General features: G+C 54.5%; 1 protein-coding gene across 8 annotated transcripts in view; it reads left to right on the top strand.

Annotated features, from left to right (window-relative positions):
- Positions 1-771: 771 nt before the first annotated feature.
- Positions 772-7,938, top strand: part of SEPT8 (septin 8) — a 25,548-nt gene continuing 18,381 nt past the window's right edge. For all 8 annotated transcript variants that reach the window (XM_023763751.1, XM_023763750.1, XM_023763754.1 and 5 more), the window contains exons 1-2: positions 772-777; positions 7,597-7,601. The gene's annotated coding sequence lies outside the window, so the exon portion shown is untranslated. The remainder of the gene's footprint in view (positions 778-7,596; positions 7,602-7,938) is intronic.

The raw sequence follows: 7,938 nt of genomic DNA, 5'->3' as shown, positions 1-7,938 counted from the left end.
CCCATTTAGTTCCAATTTAAATGGAAAACTCCCGGGGGGGGAGTGTTTTCTGAAACGGGTTTTTTCCCCTTAGGGGGCCGGGTCCCTTTTTCGAGTAGGTCGGCTTTTGGGAACCTCGCCTTGCCACCCCCGACCTTAAGCCCTTTCCATAAGCCCGGGCAGACCCCCCACCCCGCGCCCGAGTCCGGGGCCCGAAAAAGGGACCCCCTGCAGCTGCCGGGGCGCGAGCCGGGCTGTTCAGGCCGGCGCGGCGGGCCTCGGACGCCCCGCGGCTTGGGGGCACCGGAGCGGGCTCTCCGCAGCGTCAGCCGGGGGTCCTGGGGCGTCGGCGGGGGCTCCTCGCCAGGCAGCTGGCGGGGTCGCCCTGCTGGGGCGCAGGAGAGGCAGGCCCCTTTCGCGGGAAGGAGCCTGTACCCACCCGCCTCGCTCCGGCCAGGTGCGAGTGCAAACTGGGACCCCAGGGGGCGGGAGGGGGGCTCCCCAATACTCCGCACCCCCGTGTGCCTCGGCATTTCTCTCTGCGCTGCTGGGGAGAATCTTGGCCTCGCAGGTGCGGTTGGATGGGCACCACCAGTGAGGATGAAGCCCTAGGGACCCCAGAGGGACCCCAAATGAGCTCAGGGCAGTGGCAGGCCGGGTCCTGAAGACCCTGCGCCTGCTTTTCCTCCCCCTCCACACCCCCACCCCACAACAATCGACGGAATCCTGGGTGCGATTCCAGACAGGATCGGGCTCAGTGGTCGGGTCGGAGGCGGCCGTTCCCCAGGAACTGGAGCGGTGCCAGACTCGGCCCAGTGGGTGTTTGTCTGGGCCCCAGTTCGGGTATGCTTTCTGCAGGACTCGGGGCTCCGCAGGGGGCCCTGGGCCTGAGCCTTCCAATGGCCAACTTCCTAAAGGTTTTTCTAATTCAGCGGGGGCAGGGGGACGGGGCCCTTCTGGGGGTTGTGTCTGCATGTGCCCTGGTGTCTAAGGCTGGATCTGGGTGTGTCTGGGAGGCTGGGCTGTGACAGTGGAGGAAGCTGTGTCCTCTTGCCTGCCTGTGAGCGCTGGTGGCAGGAGCAGGGGGAGGGAGAGCCCTGGGCGGTTGGGGGAGAGGGTAGGGGGAATGCTGAATATGTGACTGATAAGGAATCGGTCCTCGGGCTAAATAAGGGAGCCAGGACTTATGTAATTATGGCTATAAATACAGTCATCTGAATTTATCTATGTAAATTTTCCCTTTAACCTGAAAATACATTTGTTGGTCTACTTTGAAAATAAGCATAACTAAAGCAGGAGCTCTTGGTTTCATAACTTCTAGACCGGGGTGTTTTGTTTCCACTGGAGAGAGGACTGTGTCAGTAAGTAAGTGTAGGTACAGGAGGAGAGAGTCAGAGGTTGGATAAATCCGAGATTCTCCTCACCTCTGCACTGCACATCAGAATTTATGTCCCCAAGGAGGGCAGTGCCTGGGTCCTAGCAGACCTGCGGGTTAGCGGGAGGCAGGAGACCTGGGAGTGTGTGAGTCTGTGCGTTTTCTCTGCCCAGCTGACCAGAAAGTCATGTCTGAGGCTTGTCTGTCTGTGGCCAGAGGTTGCTCCAACAGTTGGTCTTGCAGGTGGGAGTGGTATGTAGAGTAACCAGAGTCGGACCACCTGACTTGCTGGCCATGTCGGGCAAGTTATTTAACCCCTCAGTGTTCTCATCTGAATAATAGGATGAAAATATTACGTCCCTCCGGGGGTTATTGTGAGGATCCAATGAGAGGATCCAGGTGAGGTGCTCAGAGCGATGTCTGGCACATGGTAAGACACAATACATGAGAAATGATACCCAGAGCCCATGTGGGTGTGAAGACTGGCCCTGTGTAAGAAGGCAGCAGAGAACGCGCTGGCTGTTGTATGGCACCCTTCCGAGGGGCTCCCATCACTGCCTGACCAGAGATCGTCCCCAGAGGCTGAGCTGAGAGGCCAGGCTGAAGGCCCTTTCCTTCAGATTCCTAGGTTTGCTCTCTGGGAGGAGTTTGGGTGTTACCCCCATGGTGAGCTGAGGCTCTGGTGACGGTGTACAGCCTGAGCTCTGGGGCCTGGGTGACTGTGCCAGGTTCAGCTGGCTGGCTGGATGCCATCCATGCCCTCTACACTCCGGGCCATCAGACTCCTGGGAGGACTTGGAGAGGGTTGAATTTGAGTGGAGACCTTGGTGGGGTTTGGGCCTGAATTTAGGAGTCTGGACTCCATTCACCTCTCCTGGCTTGTCATCCTGGGAAAATAATTTCTTCCTTTATCTTGCTGTAAAATGGGTACAACCCTACCGATATTCTTCAAAGAGTTCATTGAAGGTTAATTGCAGTCTATGGCATGTTCAGAAATATGCTTCGGTGTCTCTCCAGCCCCAGGGTTGACTTTGGTGTTAAGCAGTGGCCATGAGGCTCTGATCTAATTGAGCTATGGCAGGTCTACACTGCCTTTCAGGCTGGGTCAGTGGTCAGATCAGCCCTGGAGGGCCGGGAACTCCTAACCTAGAGCTTAGATGAGCATGCAGAGTTGTACTTTGAGGTCAATGAATGCTGAGTTCCCGTTCCCCACATGGCATGATGTAAACACCACAGGCTCAGCAGCCTTTACATGTTGGCTTGGTCCTGCTCAACCCTAGATCAGCCGTGGGTTACGGTCAATATCTCCTGGACTAGTGCGTCTGGGACAGCCATCAGAAGATTTCCGTTGCCTCTAGCCTTCCTTAGGCAATCAGATTTCTCTCCACTCTTGCTCTGCTCCTCCTCCTTACTGGGTCCCAGTCCCAGGGCTTACCCTGTCTTGCCTTTGAGGGCCATCTCCTGTCAGAATCTCATGGGGCAGGGTTCCCACACTGTGGTGAGGGAGGCTTCAGGGCGGGGTTGGAAGGGTGGGAGGTGGGAGGTGGTGGTAGGGTAGGGGCAAGTAGAGATATGAGAGGGAGAGGGAAGAAGCTGCAGTATGGCAGCCTCACACCTGGCATTCCTCCCAGCCCGTCACTCCCCCCTCCCATCTCAGCTCTATCCCCAGCACCATCTGTCACTTCCTGTTGTCACCCCTGTAATCTTGACACTTCCCCAAGAAGCAGACTATCTAGGGAGTGCCTATTCCCTCCCTGAAGCTAGAGCTGGGGGGAAGGGACAGTGGGAGGCAGCCCTCTCACCCACATGGGACTCTGTCACAGAGTGGTATCTCCTTGTCCTGTAAAAATGGCCAGTTACCTTGCTGAGCTGTCCCAAAGGAGAAATGAGAGCTGAGCAAGAGACGTCTGTGTAGCTCTCAGTGCCTGATGGTGTTGAGGGGTCATACGTGAGCCCCACCTTCCCCTGGGAGGTGGGTCTGTCCTGCCCTCCCTCCCTCCCTCATGGGCATGGTGCCATGCTATGGGTGCTCATGTTAGTAAGTTCTGCCTGGGATCTTGACAGGTCAGAGCAGGGAGGCTGGTGGGAGGCATTTGTGATCCAAAGGAGCACATGACAAGGAACCAACCAGGCTAGGAACAGGGAGGGTAGCAAGAAGGAGACTGATCACAATGCCAAGGCGATGGGAGAATGGATTGAGGCTGGGAACGCAGGGCCTGACTTTTGTCAAAAGTTGAATGGCGGGGAGGGCACTGGATGCTTTGTGTCCATCACCTCGTTGATACCAGCAGCCTGTAGTTGGTAAGGATGCAGACTGGTCATTGACAAGTTTGGGACTGAGACCCAAACCCAGCACTGGTATCCCTTGAGATGGCAGAGAGGGTGGGCCCCTCTGAGTTTTGAGCCCTAAGGATGGGCTAGGTGAAGGTGCCTATTTGGGGCAGTACCTACCATGAATGCCTCTGTGGCTTGAGTCCAGCTACTGGAAGCAAGTAGCTGCAGGATGACAGAGCAAAGGGCCTGAGGGCTGGCTGGCCTCCGTGTGTCCCTTGTAACCAGTTCAGCCTTCCTGCCTCTGTGCTGCTAGCTAGGGGACAGGATCCCCAGGCGTGGCCCCCAGGGCATGAGCTTTGCCAGACAACCAGATTTGGAGCTGTGCAGGCAGGAGAGAGACACATCTGCCTGGGGAAAGGATGCCTCCCAAGGTCAGCATGCCCTTGTGATAGAGCTGGGGTGTTTTTGCTGGAGCCATGTGCTTCCTCATGGCTTGTGTGAGGAACCATGGCTGGGAAGAGGTGGTGGAGCACAGCGCAAGGGGCATCTTCACGATAACATCACTTGCCCTGGGTGGTCTTGGGCCAAATTAGATCTTCTCTTCCTCAAAACATATGGCTTCCAGGTGGTCCTTGGTCCCTAACCTGGAGGCCTCATTAGAGGGACAGAACCAGGGGAAAAGGGAATAAGGGCCTATTTCAGATTTCAGGAAGTGGCTACTCTGTGAGGGGTCTCCTGGGCTTGGGGCACCTGGAGCCTAGGGTTCAGGAGGGGCTGTGGACATGGACCCAAGTGCACTTATTAGACCAGACTGTGGGGCCTGGGTGTTAGTCTGACACTCTGTCTGGTGTGGGGTGAATGGGGCAAGCGATAGAGAAGTATAGCAGTGCTGACCCGAGCTGCCGCTGGCCCATATTGGTGCCCATGCACTCCTCTGTCCCCAGCACCAGCATCCATCCTGGGGTTGGAGGGGTCAGGGTCACCTTTGCTGCCCCCATTTCCCTTTCCAAGGGTGGGATCCCATCACTGTGGAGCACAGGTGCCCCCTTCCAGCAATGTCCAGACCACTGTGGCTTTCCCTGCTGCAAGGCCTTGAGGGCTGCCACTGGAGTCCCTGAGCCAGGTGGGAAAGTATGATTGTCTGGGCTTCCAAGGCCCAAAGCACCCCCGCCCCCCTCCCCCAGCTCCCTGGTGGGATGGATCACTCCTTCTCAGGCCACACAGCAAAGCCCAGGAATGTGAGTGTGTCCTTGGCCTGGAGTGGGGTGGGTGGACCCAGAAACCAATAACTGTGCTCTTGGCATCTTAGAAACCTGATTTTGAAATGAGAAATGTGAAACAAGCCACCCCAAATTACTAAGCGGCAGCCCTGGCTGTCTGTGTTGGCGCCGTGAAGGTTGATCCCTACTCCTGTCTTCTCCCCAGCTTTCTGTTGACATTTTGGTTCCCAGGTGGCCTCTTGCTTTGGGACAGGTATATCCTGCCTCTGTTCTTCTTTCCCGGGTCAGGTTAGCAGCATTTTCACCCTGACTCCTCCCACCTATATCCCTTTGGTTGTTTCCCGTAACCTTTGACCTCAGCTTAGTGGCTGGCTGTGGAATCCTGGCATCAGAGCCTAAGCTTTTCCTGGGAAAATTCCTAGGATTCCTATCAGACTCAAGGACAGTTGTGCTGTGACCATGGGTTCTGGCCAGAGGCCTCTGCTCTGGCTATTTACGGCCCAGGCTGCTAAGAGTAGCTAGAGTGGGGGGTCGGTGGTTTGTGCCAGAAACATGAGTGGAGAAGCTCCCAGTGGCATAGTGACTCCTGGGTCCATTGCAGGACTTGATGGCTCTCCTGGGGAGTGGACTTCCTGCCTGCCTGGCAGGGTGCTCAGGCCAGTGGGTGCCAAGCCTGGGAGCCTGGGGGATGGGGGTGGAGAGGGGACAAGTGTCGGAAGTCCAAGGCACCAGAGAAGAAACCTCTGTGGAAGGCCTGGGGTAGGGGCTGCTCTTTGTCCTGGATTCAGGAGCCAAGTACACTTATGGTTCGGTAGCACCTCTTCTCCCACCAACAACCCATCTAGTTTGAGAGGTTTGATCTTCGAGGTATTTATTCACTCACAGCTTCCTTGATCCTGTCGGTTCAGACATTCAGCAGATTTCCAGTTCCTTCTGCGTAAAAACCTGTTTTTGTGTGGGCAAGCTGTGAGACATGGCTTCTCCCTGAATTCTACTTCTCTTCTTGGTACAAGAGGCAGCTTTCCTTGCTGGTGATTTGGGCTGCTCCCGAGGCCCAGACAGAGCATTTCCTGGTCAGGAAAAGGATGTCCTAGTTATCCATTGGGCTGCAGAACAAAATGCCATTCTCCACTTTGTTCTGGACGGCCGGGCATGGAGGAACGCAGCTGGCCCGGGCAGTTATTATTTTGGTTGTTGTCTTTGATGTGCCAAAGAAATGATGACATAGAAGCCTGGAGCCTGGAGCGGGAGCCAAAAGCTTGTGAGTGATTAGAGAGGGGATAATGGCCCAGTGGGGTTTCCCACTGCCTGCATGGAGCCCGGTGCTGCCAGCTCTCTGTCCTGGAGCTTTGTGGAGACAGTTGGAGCCCCCTGAGCCAGCACCCCAGGGAGCTGGGTGTGTGAAAGTGGCAGAAGCGGCTGGCACCGCCTCTCCTTGGAGCCAAGTTCAGTTGTCCAGCCCAAAGTCTCCTCCCGTGGAGCAGTCTCCTGTGGGTCTCCATGCCCCACGCAGGGGACGGAGTATATTGTCCCTCCCTACGAGACCCGGGTAGAAGAGGTTGCAGACTGTCAGACCATGGGCCAGGTACAACCCCCAAACATGTTGTGTTGTGCCCTCATGGTATTCTCAATTTGTATTAGTTTTCAACTAATTTAAAAATTAGAGGGGGAGGGAGCAGCTGGGGAGAGGTTAATTGAGGGGGAAAGGAGACTTATGTAATACTTTAAACAATAAAGAATTTAAATAAATAAAAAAGGAAACTATAATAAAATAAAAATTAGAGGTTCCACTTAAAAATCTAGATTTCTGGCCCTAACCGTTTTTGGCTCAGTGGATAGAGCGTCGGCCTGTGGACTGAAGGGTCCCAGGTTCGATTCCGGTCAAGGGCATGTACCTTGGTTGCGGGCACATCCCCAGTAGGGGGTGTGCAGGAGGCAGCTGATCGATGTTTCTCTCTCATCGATGTTTCTAGCTCTCTATCCCTCTCCCTTCCTCTCTGTAAAAAATCAATAAAATATATTTTTTAAAAAAACAAAAAACTAAGAAGGCCTAAAAGTCATATTAGTTTTTTAAAAAAAATCTAGATTTCTGGATTCTCATGAAAAATTGGAAGATATGGCAATACAAGGTCTGCATTCCCACATTTGGCTGGAGTTGCAGAATCATGGCCGGTGTGGACTGAGCAGAGGCTCTGCCGTTCCCCACCGTCCCCACCTCTCCCTGGGGACCCCGCACTCTGCTATGTCAGCCGTGGAGTTATGTGGCTGGAGGTGTGGGTCCATTCAGATCCTGGCTGCACCTCTCTGAGCAGTGTGGTCTTGGCAAAATTGCTTAATCTCCTGGTGGCTCAATGGTCTCATCTGTACCATGGTGATAATATTGCAGCCAACCTCACCGGGCCGATGTGTGGACTAAAAGAGATTAGAGTCATGCATGGTAAGCACTCGATAACTGTTAGCTGATGTTGTTTTTACTATACGGGTCCCTTTCACCCATTTACATCACCTGTGTGGCCTCTATAGCCTTTTGAGTTTAGACTGAATTAGATTGGGCCTCTGAGGTCAAGAATCTGCTGTCCTCATCTTTTCATTGGCAGCCATCCTGGTGTTTGGCACACGGCAGATGTGCCTAGCGCGCGTGTGTTGAGTGACTGAATGAATGAGTTGGGAGAGTCAGTATCGCAGAGTGGTTTGTGGCAAGGGCTTGGCTGCTCTCACACCCCTGCTCTGCCCTGACTAGTTCTCCAGCTTCTGTGTACCTCAGTTTCCTTACCTATAAGTGGGGATAGTAAGTGTTTGCCACACAGGATGGAATGGACTGTGTAGGAGACTGTAAGATCGCTTGGCTTATTTTTCACAAGTGGTCCTCAGCGAGGTGGTGGTGTCATCATTTGATGTTTCTTCTTTTGGTTGTTTTACTTTTCACACTCTGCCCCCCCCCCGCCCCCCCCCCCGCCCCCGCCATTCAAAGAGTTTCATTTGGAGACTGTAGCAGTCAAGATGCTTTCAGTTGCAAGACATAGATAGCCCTACTCAGCTAGCTTAAGCAGTAAAGGGGAGATATGGCCAGGGTCCAAGGGACATGCCCCC

This window comes from Myotis lucifugus, unplaced genomic scaffold (genome assembly GCF_000147115.1).
Source record: "Myotis lucifugus unplaced genomic scaffold, Myoluc2.0 scaffold_300, whole genome shotgun sequence".
Lineage (NCBI taxonomy): Eukaryota > Metazoa > Chordata > Mammalia > Chiroptera > Vespertilionidae > Myotis > Myotis lucifugus.
Note: the sequence above shows the minus strand (reverse complement) of the source record. Positions and strands in the feature narration are given on the sequence as shown.